Source organism: Pan troglodytes, chromosome 3 (genome assembly GCF_028858775.2).
Source record: "Pan troglodytes isolate AG18354 chromosome 3, NHGRI_mPanTro3-v2.0_pri, whole genome shotgun sequence".
Taxonomy (NCBI): domain Eukaryota; kingdom Metazoa; phylum Chordata; class Mammalia; order Primates; family Hominidae; genus Pan; species Pan troglodytes.
The window spans coordinates 142,303,467-142,321,407 of NC_072401.2; positions in this window are offsets into that span (position 1 = coordinate 142,303,467).

Consider the following 17,941-nt stretch of genomic DNA (forward strand, 5'->3'; position numbering starts at 1 on the left):
CCCACCATCTTGAATCTGGGAAGGGGCAATGATAATGTTGACCAATAGACTATGGCAGAAGTGACGTACATGTCTGTTCCAAGTATAGCCCTTAACTATCTGGCAGCTTCTGCTTCCTGCCTCCATGAAGCTAGCTACCATGGAAGAAGTGCAGTTTCTTTAGGTCTACCATGCTGTGAGAAGTCTTAACTCTGTGGAGAGGCCCTGGGGATGAGACATCACGTGCAGCAAGAAGCCAAGGAGCATAAAAAAATAAGAAATGAGGGCGGGAGCCATCTGGAAGTGGGTGTTCCAGTCCTGTCTACTCCAGATGATGTGACATGGATCTGCCAGCTAAGCCCTTCCTGAATTCCCATCACAAAATCCTGAGTAAAATAAAATGATCATTTTAAAAAACCATTGAATTCCAAGGAAGTTTATTACAACAATAAATAACCAGGACCCCTTCCCACTCTATTGTTGATATCATTTGGGATTATAGTTCCAGATTTTATTTACAACTTACAAAAATGGTGATTTTTTTTCAGACAGTTTTACTAATTTATTTCTTCTATTTAATTGCATTTTTTATTTTGAGATACTTGTAGATTCACATGATTATACAGATAAATCTTGTGTATTCTTTACTCAGTTTCCACAATGGCAACATCTTGCATAAATACAGTATAATATTACAAGTAGGAAATTGGCATTGATATAGTCAAGATACAGAAAATTTCCATCACTACCAAGGTCCCTCTTGTTGCCCGTTTATAGCTATGCCCACTTCATCTTCTGCCCTCATTCTCCTCATTAATCTCTGGAAACCACACTAACCTATTATCCATATTCATAATTTTGTCATTTCAGGAATGTTGTAAAAATGGAATCATGTAGTTTGTAACCTTTTAGGACTGGCTTTTGTCACTGAGCATAATTCTCTAGAGATTCATCCAAGCTGTTGTGTGGAGCTATAATTCATTCCTTTTCATTGCTGAATAGTGTTCCATGGTATGGATGTACCATGGTTTCTTTAGCCATTCATCCATTAAAGGACATCTACATTGGTTCTGGTTTGTAGCTATGATGAATAAAACAGTTACAGACATTCGTGCATATATTTTTGTATGAAATGTCTTCATTTCTCTGGGACAATTGCTGGGATGTATGGTGGTTACATTTTTAAGTTTGAAAGAAACTGCCATACTGTTTTCCAGAGTGAATGTATCATTTTATATTTCTATCAACAACATATGAGTGATCTAGTTTCTCTCCATTCTTTCAAGCATTTGTTGTTCCTATTTTTTAAAAATTTAAACATTCCAATGGATATGTAGGGATAGCTCATGGTGGTTTTAACTTGCATTTTCTTAATGATGAATAATGTTAAACATCTTTTTATGTGCTTATCTGTCATCTGTATATCTGAAAAGCAGAATATCTCTTCATGTCTTTTCCCCATGTTCTAATTGGATTGTTTGTTTTTTTTATTGTTGAGTTTTAAGAGTTTTATCTATACTAGTCCTTTGATGGATAAGTGTTTTGTAAATATTTTCTCCCATTCTGCAGCTTGTCTTTTTAAAAAATGTTTTATAGGGTCTTTTACAAAACAAAAGTTTTTAATTTTGGTGATATCAAATGTATCAGTTTATCCTTTTATAAATTATACTTTTGCTATAAAGTCTAAGAACTCCTTGTCTAGCAATAGAGGCCCCATATTTTCTCTTAAAAGTGTCACAGCGTAATGTTTTACATTTAAATCTATTTTCCATTTTCAGTTAATTTTGTAGAAGGTGTGAGACTTAAGCCAATTTTTTTTCTCTCTATGGTTGTCCAATTGTTCTAGCACCATTTGCTAAAAAGGCTGTTTTTCTTCCATTAAATTGTTTTTGCACTTTGTCAAATGCTGGTTGGGTATATTTGTGCGGGTCTATTTCTGGTTTCACTATTCTGTTCCATTGATTGATGTGTCTACTCCTCTGCCCATGCCACATAGTCTTTTTTTTTTTTTTTTTTTGACAAAGTCTTGCTCTGTGGCCCAGGCTGTGGCCTAGGCTGGAGTGCAGTGGTGCGGTCTTGGCTCACTGCAACCTCTGCCTCCTGGGTTTAAGTGATTCTAGGGCCTCAGCCTCCCAAGTTGCTGGGATTACAGGCATGCACCACCACACCTGGCTAAATTTTGTATTTTTAGTAGAGACGGACTTTTACCATGTTGGCCAGGCAGTCTCAAACTCGTGGCTTCAAGTGATCCACCTGCTTCAGCCTACCAAAGTGCTAGGATTATAGGTGTGAGCCACTGCTCTTGGACCCATGCCACACAGTATTAATAAGTCTATAATAAGTCTTGGAAATGAGTAAATTGATATCTCTGACTTAATTTTTCATTTCCAAAATTGTTTTAGAGATTCTAGTTTCTCTGCATTATCATATAAATTTTAGATTATTCTTGTATATATCTACAAAAATTCTTGCTGGAATTTTGATAGAAACTGTGGTAAACCTGTATATCAATCTGTGGAGAAGTGACACTTGTTGAGTTCTTCAGTTCATGAACATGGAAAGCATCTCTATTTATTTAGTTCTTTTTCAGCTTCTTTAACCAGCATTTTGTAGTTTGTAGCATGTGAGTGGTGAACATGCTTTGTTACATTTACACTTAAGTATTTTTTTTGTTATTGCCACTGGAATTGTATTTTAATTTCAATGTTTATGGGCTCATTGGTAGCATATAGAAATACAAAAGAGTTTTTGTATGCTAATCTTATATCTTGTGATCTTGCTAAACTCACTTATTAGTTCTAAGAGGTTTTTGTTTGTTTGTTTGTTTTTGGAGAGTCCATGGGCTTTTCTATGTAACCATGTTATCTGCAGATGGGGACAGTTTATTTCTTCCTTTCTGATTTCTATGCTTTTTATTTCCCTTTCCTGATTCATTGCACTGGCTGGAACTTCCAGCATTGTGTGGAGTAAGAGGGATGGGAGCAGACATCCTTGTCATGTTCTAAGTCTTATGAGGAAAGCATTCTGTCTTTCACCATTAAGTATAATGATAGCTGTATGTTCTCTATAGATGCTCTTTATCAGGTTGAGAAAGTCCCCTATATTCCTATTTTTCTTTGAGGTTTTTTTTTCACTTGTGAGTGGGTATTACATTTTACTAAATTCTTTTTCTGCATTTGTTGATACAATCATAAGATTTTTCTTCTTTAATTTGTTAATATTGTAGATGACATTGGTTAATTTTTAAACATGATGCCAGCTTTGCATCTTTGGAATAAATTCTACTTGGCCATTGTCTTAGTCTATTCAGACTGCTATAATAAAATACCTGAGATCAGGTAATTTAGTAGAAATGTATTGTTCATAGTTCCAGGGGCTGGAAAATCCAAGATCAAGGCACTAGCAGATTTGGTGTCTGGTGAGGGCTTGCTCTCTGCTTCCATAGATGGTGCCTTGTTGCATCCTCACATGACAGAAGGGCAAGGCTACTTCCATTAATCTCTTTTATAAGGGCACTAATTCCATTCATGAGGGCTTTGCCTTCATGACTTAATCACCTCTCAAAAGGACCCACCTCTTAATACCACCAAAATAGGGATTAGGGTTCACTATAAATTTTGGAAGGACACATTCATACCATAGCAATCATAGTGTATAATTCTTTTTATATTTTACTAGATTCTATTTGCTAATATTTTGTTAAGGACTTTTGCCTCTATATTCATGAGGAATATTCACCAGTAGGTTTTTTTTTGTGCTGTCTTTGTCTGGTTTTAATATCAGGGTCATATTCGCTTCAGAAAATAAATTGAGAGTTGCTTGGTTTGCTTCTATTTTCTGGAAGAGATTTTGTAGAATTGGTGTTGATTCTTCTTTACTTATTTATTTTTTTAGACACAGTTTCACTCTGTCACCCAGGCTGGAGTGCAGTGGTGGGGCTACTGCTTACTGCAGCCTTGACCTCCTGGATAAAAAATCTTCCCACCTAAGCCTTCTTAGTAGCTGGGACTATAGGCATGCACCACTACACCTGGCTGAGTTTTGTATTTTTTTTGAAGAGGTGGGGTTTCACCATGTCACTCAGGCTGGTCTTGAACTCCTGGGCTTAAGCTCAAAGAACCAGCTATTTGTTTCATTGATTTTTTTTCAATCATTTTTCTGTTTCCAATTTCATTTCTTTCTTACCTTGAAATGTTTTTTGAGAAGCTCTTCATCTTCACAATTTCATTGATTTTCTAATTTTTTATAGTTTCATAGTTTTCTTCCTTCTACTTATTTTGCTCTTCTTTTTCTAGGTTTTTGAGGTGGAAGCTTAGATTATTTTTATTTTTAATTTTTGTGGGGAAGCTTAGATTATTGATTTGAGTTTTTTTCTTTTCTATTATGTGTATGTGGTGCTATGAATTTCTGTTGCTTTGAATTCACTGGGCTTTTTGATTCTGTGAATAGTGTTTTTCATTGGTTCTGAAAATTTTCATTGTCTCTTTAAATACTGTCCCTGCCTTATTCTTTTCCTTCTTACCCTCAGAGATACCCATTAAACACTTGTGGTATTCTTTATGTCCCTTACCTTTTTTTCTGTATCAGCAATCTTTTTGTCACTCAGTCCTTCATTGTGAATAGTTTTCCCCCCACTATTTTTCAGTATATTTATTTTTTTCTTCACCTGTGTCTAATCTGCTAATAAACCAATGCATCTACTGAGTTTTAAATTTTGGTATTTTATTACTTTTTTTCTAAAAGTTCCATTTGATCCTTTTCAAAAACTGTTTTATTCTTTAAATTGTAAAAATATATGTCAGTTCATAGTTTCTCCTTCCTTTCAGATGTTATTAATTTTTAAACAAAAAATTTAAATATGGTTAATACAGTTAATTTATATAATTTTAAGACTTGAAGTCTTTGCAGTTCTGTTTCTGTGGTCTGTATTCTGCCAGATATTTCTTATGACATCTACTCTCTTTGTGTATCTGGCTATTTTTGGCTTAGTTTTGGACAAATTTTTTGATGCCTAATATGAAATTGACTTTTTTTTTCCCAGAAAGAATTTGTATTTGATTCTGCAAGGTATCTAGAGGCACTACCAGTTTAAGACAACTTTAAACTAAATTTAAGGCTTGAAATTACCTGGAAAATACAGGATACTCAGGAGAGTTTAACTGAGGTTGTGGTTCTGTGCTAGGACTGGTCTATGGCGGGGGGCGGGGTGTCTTTACAGATTATTTAAGGGGTGAATCTCTTATTAGGCTTTCGATTTTATGTGGTTTCTGGGAGTTGATTTTTTTCTTCCAGTGCCAGGAGGCCACTAAAATGAAAATCCAGTATTTTTAGGGTGGATAACTACTCTCAGAGGAAAAGAAGCTTCTGTCTTCATTTGTGCTTCTGGGATGCTGACTTCTCTTCATGGTAGGTCTGGTATTTCCTTCCTATCTTGTCGTTGCTTTGATTCTTTTAAGATACATTGTATATATTCTATCTATATTTATATTTTATCACATTAAATTGTTTTTTAGCTTAAATGACAGAAATGTATTGTCTCATAGTTCTGGAGGCTAGAAGTTGGAGGAGATTAAGGTGTCAGCAAGGTTGGTTCCTTCTGAGGGTCCTGAGGGAGAATTTGTTCCATGCCTCTCCCTAGCTTCTGGTGGTTTACTGGCAATATTTGGTGTTCCCTGGCTTATAGAAACAAACAAACAAAAAAGAGGTTTTTTTTTTTTTGCCAAAAGAATTTCTCCAAATAACCTGACTCAGCATTTCAGAAAACAGGATGGGCTTTGGTAAGGCAGTGAATGTCAGAGAACCTACACATTCTGGGCAAAGATACCATCTTTTATTGCTTGTCTTTCTGGCTTTACTCCCTCTGAAGTCAGCAGGACTTTTTTTTCCCCATTGGAAATAGTACATTCTGAAATCCAAGTGTTGTTTTTCCTGAGAATGTGTGTGTGGCATGGTCATTCCTTCAATCATTTATTCAACAAATATATGTTGAAAACCTGTGCTAAGCCAGGTCCTATGCTAGGTACTGGGATACATGGAGAATAAAAACATGGATCCTAATCTCAAGTAATTTGCAATCTAGGTTGGAGAATTGGTATTAATCTGACAACCACATAAGCAAACTATCAATACTAAACATTGTTTAATACATGGAGTAGACCTGTCATTAGAGCTATAATGGCCAAGTACAAGGTGCTATGTAAACATTTAACTGGGATATTTAATCCAGGGGTGAGAGAAGTTTTCTCCAAGGTAAAGCTCTTGAGCTGAGATCCAAAGAATGAATTGGCATTAAATAGAAGGAGATGAATAGGATAAGACCAATAAGCCTGTGTGGAAAACCTGTGCAAAGACCCTGTAGTGGATGGTGCTCTCTGCATGTTAGAATTAGAAGATGTTAAAGCCAGTGGGGCTGGAACACACAGAGTGAGTGGGAAAGTGGTTTAAGATAATTCTGGAGATGTTGTCAGAGGCTAGGTAGAGCAGGACTTAGAAACCAATCAAGAATTCTCTTCTGTACTTGGGCTTATAGAAATGGGAGATCATTAAAATTTTTTATTGGGTCAGTGTGTGTGTGTGTGTGTGTGTGTGTGTGTGTGTGTGTGTGTGTGTAGAGGCTGCTCTTGCTCCTGCATTTAGATAAAGAATTAAATGCATGAGCTATCTTGTGAAATGCTATGTGGAATAGGGCATTAGTGGTCAATCAATGAGTATGTAAGTGATACTTCAAGAATATTTCTTTGGCCAGGTGTGATGGACCACATCTGTAATCCCAGTGCTTTGGCAGGCCAAGGTAGGATTGCTTGAGGCCAGGAGTTCAAGACCAGCCTGAACAACAAAGCAAGACCTTATCTCAATTAAAAAATGTATAAGAAGGACATTTCTCCAATATCACCTTTCAGGAACACATATCCTGAAAGTGGGATATGGCATTTCTAGTTTTATCACTTCAAACCTGCTTTTCATTTGAGCATATATGGTTTCAGCAATATCTAGGCCTAAGAACATTCTGAAGGTCTCTGTTTTCTGGTATGGTCCAATATACCTTCTTTCTTCCCTGAAACATCCTCTACCCCCAACCACATTAGTTGGTGTTGTCTAATCTTCCTTTCTAACTGGAGAAGATTTGTGAAAGGTTTTTCTTCCTCAAAGTTACCCCTACAAACGCTAATCAAAGTAGAATCCAAAAAACTCTATTCCCTAACGCCAGGGCATCTTTTCCATTTGATGGTCAACAGAGCCCCCTACTGGGAGAAACAGCTCAACTACATAAATACCTACACAAACAGCAAGCGTTCTGTAACGTTTGGTTCTTTACCCAGCCAATGTTTAATGTAATTACTGTGCCGTAGCTGAGACACCTACTCATTATTTTTGTGATAACTCTGACATATAGTTACAAAAGATTAACTTTTCATTTGGCAAATTTTCCAGTTACTCAGTGTTGAAGAGTCATTGTAACAATTAATAAAAATCACAAATGTATAGTCTTAAAATATAATTGATGTCAAGAAATAATTTGGTTCAGTTTTATGTTTCAAGAAGACTAACATTTAAATTCTTCAGGATACTGAGCTTTCTGTTTTATTCCTAAAATTTCCAATGGAGGACACTCCACAGTGTCATCAGAGATGAATTCTTTGCTTCTAATAATCCAATAAGTTCTTATATTTGATAATAGTATCTCCTTAAAAAAAACTCCTGTTAGAATGGTTCTAAATTTACAGAAAACTTACAAAGACAGTACAGAGAGTTTCTGTATTTCCATCACTCAGTTTTTCCTATTGCTAACACCTGGCATTACCATGGTACATTTGTCATAACTAAGGAATCAACATTGGTACATTACCATTAACTAAACTCCAGAGTTCACTCAGATTTCACTATCATTGTAACTTTTCCCCTAATGTCCTTTTTCTGTTCCAGGATTTCATTGAGGACATCACACTACATTTAATTACCTTGTCTCATTGGGATCCTCTGGTCTCTGACAGTTTCTGTGACTTGCCTTGTTTTTGATGACCTTAGCAGTTTTTGAGGAATACTGGTCATGTATTTTGTAGAATGTTCCTCGGTGTGGAGTTGTCTGATGCTTTTATCATGGTTCTACCAGGATTATGTTATGGGTTTTTGGGAGGAAAACCCCAGTAACATTCTCATCACATCATATCAAGGCTACATACTTATGTATGTATCATTGTTGATGTTAATTTTGACAACCTGACTGAGATAGTGTTTATTATATTTCTCTACTGCAAAGGTGCTTTGTCGTTGTTGTTGTGGTTGTTTTTTGGAGTCTTGCTCTGGACTCAGCCTAGAGTGCAGTGGTGTGATCATGGCTCCCTGGATCCTCAAACTCTTGGGCTAAAGCGATCCTCCTGAGTAGCTGGGACTGCAGATGCGTGCCACCACACCAGCTAATTTATTTTATTTTACTATTATTATTATTATTCTGTAGAGACAGGGTCTCGCTATGTTGCTTAGGCTGGTCTCAAACTCCTGGCTGCAAGCAGTCCTCCTCTCTGGGCTTCCCAAAGTGCGGGTATTACAGGCATGAGCCACCACACCAGACTTGTTTTTTTTTAATTTAAATTTAAATATCTTTCATCTTATTTTACATAGATAAAGACAGAAACCTGTCAGCTTCTTTTTTCAGATGAGGGAGGATAATATATCATGGTGGTGAAGAGCAGCTTTTAGGAGCCAGAAAACTTGGGTTAATGAGCAGTTTTGCCACTTACTGGCTGTGTGATTTGGGCAAGCTACTTTCTAAGCTTCATGATCAGAATTTGTAAAATGGGGTACTAATAGTACTTTCTTCAAAGGGTTATGGTGAGGGCGAAATGATATGATGCATGCAAAGCACTTGACTAGTGCCTGGTGCATAGTAACCATGTGAATGTTCACTATTATTACTAACGTTAAGATGACAGCAGTGATGATAAGCACTATGCATTTATTTTAGTGTCACTGTTATTCTTCAGAGTCAGTAGCAGCAAGTCCTCAGCAGGCAGTTCTTTCCATTAATATGCCAGCCTGGACTTGGTGTTTTGGGCTAAAAAGCTGAGCCTCCAGCATTCATTCAGTTACTAGTTTAACGATGTTCCCTGAGCTCCTTCTAGGTCCCCAGGATACATGGTTAAACCAGCAGACACAGTGTGGCTGCAGCCCTGTGAGTCAGGTGGAGAGTGTCCAGATAGAGGTGAGTGGGAGACAGAGGTCAGGGTTGGTTCCTATGGGACCCTGTGGGTAAAGTATAAGGACAGGCTTGATTATTTCTTCTTTAGTCTCAAGCCATCATTTTATAGGTGAAATTTAGTCTCCTCCAAGTTCATTACCATAAGATCAAAGTAGACCAACCAAATAAACAATTTTACTTGTCCCGCTTTCCTACTTTGATTTTGGTAGTTGTGCTATTGAGCTCTGAAGTGACTGGAATGGTGGTTTTCAAACTTTAGGGTGAGGCCAGTCATGGTGGCTCATGCCTACAAACCCAGCACTTTGGGTGGCTGAGGTGGGAGGATTGCTTTAGGCCAGGAGTTTGAGACCAGCCTGTACAGTGAGACCCCGTTTCTTAAAAAAAAAAAAAATTACATTAAAAATTAGCTGGACATGGTGGCATGGGTCTATAATCTCAGCTACTTGGGAGGCTAAGGCAGGAGGATCACCTGAGCCTAGGAGTTTGAGGCTGCAGTGATCTATAATCGTGCCACTGTGCTCCAGCATGGGCGAAAGAGTGAGACCCTGTCTCTAAAAACAATAACACCTTCAAGGTGCATTAGAATCACCTGTAGGGTTTCCTAGAACACTTACCCTATATCTTGAACCAATTATTTCTCGTATCATCAATCTTTCTGCACCCTCTTCCTCACTGTGACTTGTTTCCTTATGTATTTTGAGCTTTTGGTGGTGAGTTTATATTCCTTCAAACTTGGTTTGTGAGAATTCCTTTGAGACCTGGTTTAAACAGTATTCCTCTAGTGAGGATATATGCATTCATTTCTACTAAACATTGAATGTGACTATCAGTTTGCAATAAGTTTAAATTCGTACTTTGGGTTTTTAGGTCATATAAGTACTTGGATTCTGATACATAGCCCATGAGAAGGCTTGTCTGTGGCTAAGGTATCTTGGGGTGTTGGAGGAGACTTTATCTTTTTCCCTTTTTAACTAGAACCAAGGCCAACACTGGTAAACACTTATATCCATTCCTTCTGGTAAGCATATTTTTTTTTCCAGTTTACCCACGAAGGGTGTCAATTCTTTTGGGTTCTGGCTTTGTGCTGGAGTCTCTGATTCTGAGCCTGAGCTTTGTCTCTGAGCTCCTCCTGTAGGAGCAGCACACGCCCTTCTTGTGGCCTGTTTTTGTGTGGCCTTTCAGCTAAGAATGGCTTTTACGTTTTTAAACTGTTGCTAAGAAACAACAACAATGAAGTAAGTGACAAATCATATGTGGCCCACAAAGCCCAAAATATTATCTTTAAAATTGTATCTTTTCAGAAAAAAATTGTAGACCCCTAGATCATGAGAGCTAAATAAACATAGGCACCCAGGGCAAACTCTATTTCTGGTGGTCCTGTTCCCCTCTGAATAGACTAGTAGTTTCTTACTGTTTCTGGTGTCCAAGAATTTATCTTACATTCCTACCAGCTTAGCTCTTTGTCTTAAAGGAGGTGTTAATATTTTATCCATTGTTTTTAGGAGTTCTCTACTTGGAAGGTTCCTCTGGACATTGAGCACCTCTTAATATATGAAAAAGAATCCTCGCCCTTTACTTCCTGTCGAGCAAGTCTCAGTGCCATAGCAGGGCTATAAGAAGGGATGGCCTTCTGATGCACTGGCCTGTGAGCCAGTGTTGGGAAGTATGATATAACTGAAATGGGAGAGTTCCCTTGCACCCCTTCTCAACACATGCGACAGGAGTGTGGCTCTCTGTTTGGTGAGTTCAAACCCCTTTTATGGGAGGGGGATCATGCAGACGGCAGGTGCAGGAACCAGAGTGACTGCTTTGGGGCTCTGGCCCCATGGCAGTGTCTAGGGGTGGGTGTCTGTGACTCCCAAAGCCCAGGTGGGTGCATGTTACAGTGTGCTCTTTTAGTCTTGCCCTTCGTGGATGGCTTAAGGGTTAACCAGGTCAGTGGGCCCTCTCCCTTTTTGCAAGGGCAGGGGGCCAGCATGACAACTTTGTGTATCCTGAGCTCTTGTCCAGCCATCCCAAAAAATTGGGTCCGACATTAACTTGAAGGCTGAATGTGGGGGTTTTATTCAGTGGTGGTAATGGCTCTCAGTGGAATGGATGGGGAGCTGGACAGGAGATGGAGTGAGAAGATGATCTTTCCTTGGAGTTTGGCTGTCTAGCTGCTGATTCTCTGACCATCCCCAGCCAAACTTCTCCTGATGTTCCTTCTCTTCTCTCCCAGCCTGGGGCTTGGGGTTTATATGGGTACAGGACAGGGGGTGGTGTGGGCCAGAAGACAACTTTTGGGTGCAAAAACAGGAATGTCTGTCCTTATTTAGGGCCGCAGGTATTCAGGCTTGAGGGTGGTACCTTTGCCGGGGAAACCACCCTCTTCTATCCAGTATTTCCATGACTAATCATATTTTGAAGGGGCGAGTCTAGAAAATAACACACATTGGGGTCTTAAAATAATGAGCTTCCTTGCATAGCTAAAAGTAGCATTCTGTGGGGACTCACCTTGTGGGGTGTGTGTGTGTGTGTGTGTGTGTGTGTGTTTGCAGGTGTCCCTGCTTATATACAGTGGTTGCATCATCCTATTTTACTTCCAGTACTTCCAGACTAGACTTGTTCCTGTTCAGGGAGTGTTTCCTGATTATACATAATCTTCCTATACATAAACTTTCAGTTTTCTTTCTTTTTTTTATTATAGAGACAGGGTCTTGCTCTGTCACCCAGGGTACAGTGGTGCAATCATAGCTCACTGCAGCTTTGACATCCCTGGCTCGGCTCGGCTCAAGTCATCCTCCAGCCTCAGCCTCCTGAGTGGATGGGACTATAGGCACATGCCACCATGCCTGGATAATTTTTTAATGTTTTTCTAGCGACAGGGCTCTCACTTTGTTGCCCAGGCTGGTCTCAAACTCCTAGCCTCAAGCAACCCTCCTGCCTTGGCCTCCCGAAGTGTTGGGATTACAGACACGAGCCACCATGCCCAGCAGCTTTTCTTGCTTTCCATTCCTGACATTTTTGAGTGGTCAGGAGGTGCTTACCCATTTATGAAAGCAGCATGGTGCTGCCGAAGGAACTCTGGCAGTGGAGTCAGGAAAACCCAAGTTCTAGTCCTGAGTCCATCCCTCATTAATGTCCTCCCTTTTCCTCTCCACCTTTTTGTTTCAAACAAGGGAGATAAAAAAGAGGGAAAGAAAATATGATAAGAGGCAAATGGACTACCTTCAACTTTCCTTATCATAAAGGAAGCTCTGTGAGTCAGGTCCTGTGTGTGTTTAGGTCCTGGCATTATACCTCAATCTCAGGTAAAGGTCTCCTGAAAGTATACTTAACTGGGAGTTTTGCTGGCATAAAAAACCTCAGGTCCAGGCCCAGAGTGATGCAATTTTATTCTCAGGTCTAACTCTATTGTGTTCTAACATTCTCTAATTCACTTCTCTGCTCTCACATGTATTTATAGACATGGATACCATTGCCAAAGCTCTGAATTATGTTTTTCTCCTTAGAGATTTGAGACCCTTGGCTCCCATTAGATCTATAATATCAATGACAGCTGTGTTGTGTGTGTATACAGCTCTCATAGCAACCAAGTGCAGTTGCCCGCTGATGAAACCTGGCTCTGCTTTCCCCCTTGCCTATTTAGTAAATGTCCTTAAGAACAAAGAAGGTGGGAATGTTAGAGGGAGGCACAGCGGGAGTGATTAGTTTAAGGGTTATGACTAATCAGGCATGTTCCCTGTGGGGGAAGGTGGGGCGTGTCTTCCATAACAGGAAGGTCCGAAGAGATTGGGGCGTTTAATTTGTACCTCCCTGTATGCCAGCAGATACAGGCTACCACTGGTTGGAGATTTAGGATGGCACCTTCTTTTGCTAGGGTGCTGTGACTGAAAGCCAACAAGGGGAGATGCAATCACAGTGAGCAGAGGGTCCCCATGGTATCTTTGGTGGCTCGGTGGAAAGGTCTTTGTCCCTGATTCTTCTCACAGCCAAGAACAAAGATTTACAGTGAGACTTGGTGGAGGCTCTCTACTACCTGTGAGTGTGATGAAATAAGAGGTCAAATTGCTTCTGTTGTTGGATCACTAAGAATGATGGAACTAGTGTTTTAAAATGTCTCATAAAGAGGAGACCTCTCTCAGTCACCTGAATTTCTTAATTGGTATTCACTCTTCTGTAGATAGTAATTACCGCAGAGCAAAAATGACTCATATTCTCTCCCTACCCTTTGTTCCCCAATTTGTTGCAATGCATTATTCAAGGAGATGAGTAGCACTACTAACACTGGCTTCTAAAGAATTATTAGACTTAGAAAAGAACTAGGTCGGGTACAGTGGCTCACACCTGTAATCCCAGCACTTTGGGAGGCCGAGGTGGGCAGATTACTAGAGGTCAGGAGTTCAAGACCAGCCTATCTAACATGGTGAAACCCCATCTCTACTAAAATTCCAAAAATTAGCCAGGTGTGGTGGTGGGTGCCTGTAATCCCAGCTCCTCCTCGGGAGGCTGTGTGCAGGAGAATTGCTTTCGAACCCAGGAGGCGGAGGTTGCAGTGAGCCGAGGCTGTGCCACTGCACTCCAACCTGGGTGACAGAGCGAGACTCCATCTCAAAAAAACTAAAAACAAAACAACAATAACAATAAACAGAACTAAATATACTTCCGTGTCTTCTGAATGATGGTTTAGCTTATAGTCCTCCAAACATAGGTATTAACAGAATAAGAGTTGAGTGGCAAAGCTGACCCAGCTGGCCCATTACAAAGCTGTGGGGAGTTTTCTTTTTCTTTTTTTTTTTTTTTTTAGCTACTTAATTTTGTCAAAATCTGGGGTTGTAAATGTTCCATTCTCAAATGTGTGAATATGCTGCATGAAGTCTCAAAACAAAAGCCCACAAAGTGGAGTTTCTAGGTGGGATGGGGCCTCCGCCTTCAGGCACAGCATGATAGCAAGCCAGGCTGATGCCCAGTGAAGACAGGCTGATGCCCTGGCATGCGTGTGACTCTGGGAAGTGCCCAGTGATCTCTCCCCAAGTCATACCCACCCCAGGTGAAGCAGGCCCCAGGCTAATACTGCCCACTGTGCATCACCTGACTTTCCCCTCGTCAACTAGGAGCAGGGACAAGAGAGGCAAGGGTCTGTGGAATATGCAAGATTTACAGGAAATGATGTCTGGCAGCTTTTTTTTTTTTTTTTTTTTTTAAGTCTGAACACCAACATGTTCCACACAGTGGTCTCCAGTGTAGTGTGGAAAAACATAACCCTTGATAAAACGGGGCTTTATTGTTAATCAGCTTCAGGAAAAGCTAAATTATAGAGTTAAATCAGTGACCTTACTGAAGACTTCTCAAAAGTTTTTAATAGCGGCCAGGCACAGTGGCTCACGCCTGTAATTCGAGCACTTTGGAAGGCCAAGGTGAGAGGATCAGTTGAGGCCAGGAATTAAAGACTAGCCTGGACAACAAAACGAGACCCTGTCTGTACCAAAACAAAACAAAACAAAACAAACAAAAAAGTTATTAATAGCTAATATGAATTGTATGAAGCCTTATCCCAATTTAATTGAACTTGGGAGCCTGCTGTAAATTCTAACATATCCCATCCCACAGAACACATTTCCTCATTTGGGGATCCCTGGCCTAGTGGAAAGATGATGGAAGTTGAAGTTGGGAGGGATGGTTTCCAGGTCCTAGGAGGGATGGTTTCCAGGTCCTAAGTAATATCTTCATACCCACAGTGTCTGGGCAGATAAACATTGCAATAATGGAAGCATAAACAAAGTCTAAAGTGCCTTCTAATTTGGCATAGTCATGAATGTTCCCAACAATCCCCTTAGAGTATCTTCCTGCCTACAAATTAAGCATAGACTGGCCCTGAGTAAAGCCTCCGGGCACTAATGGTTTCCTTATCTACAGCAGCTCCAGGAGGCCACAGCACTCAATACTGTTTGTATTTTCTTTTTGCTAGCAAATTCTGTGAAACCCACAGCTCCTGCCTGGCCATGTCCAATCCTGGCTGCTCCTCAAGAGCATGTGTCAGGAGTCTCGGCTGGGCCAGGCATGGGGGGGCTAGGCCACACCCAAAGGCCTACCAGGTTCCAGTAGGTGAGGCCAATGAATAGAGGGCCATTCTCCTTTCCTGCCTTCCTTTTCCACCTTCCCAGGCCAGCAGGCTCCATCTTTTAAATTTTCTTCATGTTCCCTTGCGAATCCCAAGGAATTGCTATTTAAAATCTTTTAGAAATATACTAGCAAATATAAAGAAGAAATCTGTCTGCCCCAGCCCATCTGGCAGACCCCGTGGTATAACTCTGCCTAGTATAAACTTGCCTGAGATAGTCCATAAGCATAGTGCTCAGTTCTTGCCAGACTGCACCTCAAGCTCATTTCACAGCCATTCTTCTTCAGAATTGCTCAAATCTCTTAATTCCCTTAGAACAGCAGAGCTAAGAGAAGGTTGGTGCCTGCCACTTGACTTACCTGAGAAAAATAAGGAAGCTATTATTATCCTTGGTCTTTGGACATAATTGTGATTTAACAATAAATATGATGTTTTGAAATCCATAGCACCACCTCTGCAACTCAGGGATAGGCAACAAAGTCAGGGAATACAGGTGACACAAACACAAGCATCTGGTTCCATTTTATTAAAAAACAAAACCAAAAGAAATTTTGCAGTGAAATTTCCTGGAATTCACAACCCTCATTTAAAAATCCTTATAGTTGCAATATTTTTTTTTTTAGCCAGTACGTAAGAACACGATTGCACTTATTTACATGATAGTCTTCTATATAACAAAAATAACCATGTTGTAATGATTGTTTCCAACTATCACCCTTGTTTCATCACTAGCCCATTATGAGACAAGTTGATTACGCTCTCCAAGTACAAAGAGAATAGAATAAAGCAAAATAAAAGTCTGTGTCTCCTAATAGAAGACAAATTCCTTTAAAGACAGTTACTTTTTTTTTTTTTTCAATTTCTTTGTATTTCAAGAGGGATATAAAGTGCTTTGAAAGGAGTAGGGTAGGTGCCTGAGGTGGGGAAGAAGGAAAGAAATTTATACAGAAAAAATTTAAAAAACTACACTGCCTTAACTAATCATCTCAATATGCACACAACTTTGTACAGAAGATTAGTTTTGGGTAAAAACGCTACATAATTCACTAGTACTTATTTCGGCAATTAAGAACTGAAGTCCAAATGAAAGACTCCCATGCAAATGTCATCAGGAGTGACTTTTTTGTGATTTTGGGTCAGATGCTATATAAATCAAGGAAGCTCAGTCACACAGTCTGAATATGGAGAGGACAGACAATGCCGAGATGGAACCATCATCTACTACCTGCAGACTAGCCAGAAAGACCTTGTGGGGAAGCTAAGTAGACTTTACCCCAACATCAATCATTTTACAACAAAAGCATTTTGTTGGAAGCATTTGTTTACAATAAAAGTAATTTGTGTTAGGATGGAAAAAAAGCCATTGGAATTTCCTCTTGCTAGTAGGGAGGAAGATTGATTTATGATGTGATGTCTGATTATTTATAATTGTAAATTCATTATTTGCAGATTTTTTTCCAGTGGGAAATACTATGCTGTACAAAGTGGTTAAAATAAGTTATTTCTTTTTCACATTTTTGCAACTGGCAATTGCTGGTTATGGTCTGCAGTCTACAAAACTGAGTATCACATATGTACTGCTTGAGAGTTTCCCCTGGAAACCAGAATAATCATCCTCCCAGCTCATGAACATTTTAAAGAACAATACCCATTTTTTTTCCCAGAAAATGGATGGAATGTAACTTTTCACAAATACAAAATTATTTCATTTTCTAAATGTAAGGGACACCCCTCTATAAAAATAACAGTCCCTCCCCACTCCCACCCCTACATCTCCTTCTAATTATAAAATGGTAGAACCATCTCAGATTACTAATGTGAAAGCAGGAAGTAAATATATTATGTACATGTACAAAACACATCAATATTTCACACCATTTACATTCATATGAAGTCTTTTTATTGATCTTCCTTTGCAATTTCACAAGAATAAAGTTGAGATAACTTACAAAAACAAGCAGTCCCTTGCTTATAACTGCACAAACATTCTAGCCAGGGGCATCTTCTTTGCAAACAGAGCAACATTATCCTTCAACATTTTGCAGAAGTAAGGGCTGCCGACAGTGAGAAGATCTGTGGGGTCTCCTTCAGCTTTTTAGAGTTTGTGACACTCTTTCCTCATTTGATAAACGTAGACCAAATTCTCAACTACCGAAGAAATTGTATGATGAAAGGCAAGTAACTGGTTGTTGAATTCATGACCCAAGTCAGATTAATCTGCTGCAAGAATAATTGCGATTACTCCAGCAGAGGGCACTCTGCTCCTTGCAATAACATCCTACTGAACAGTAAGTACCATGGATGCCAACACAAATTCAGACCGAAAAGTCCATGTATGTGTTAGTTCTTCAACTGCTCTACTATACCCATTAGTACAGGCAACAGTTTTGTATCTTCTTTGAAAGAGCAGGATATACTATATTTAGCTAGCTCTTATACATGAAAATTCTTTGGCTATTTAAAATCTTCACATTCTCAAAGAGAACAATGTTCTGAGTTCAGTAAAGCGCTAGATTTGTTGGAAAGTTTTGAAGGAAAAGGGGACTAAACACTAGACTTTAAAGATGGTGTGGTACTAAGGCCACAATTCATTTTTTAGATTTTGGGATTTAGTAAGGTCAATCAACAGTCTGCAAGAGAAAACCCCATAAGGTTTAATGGTT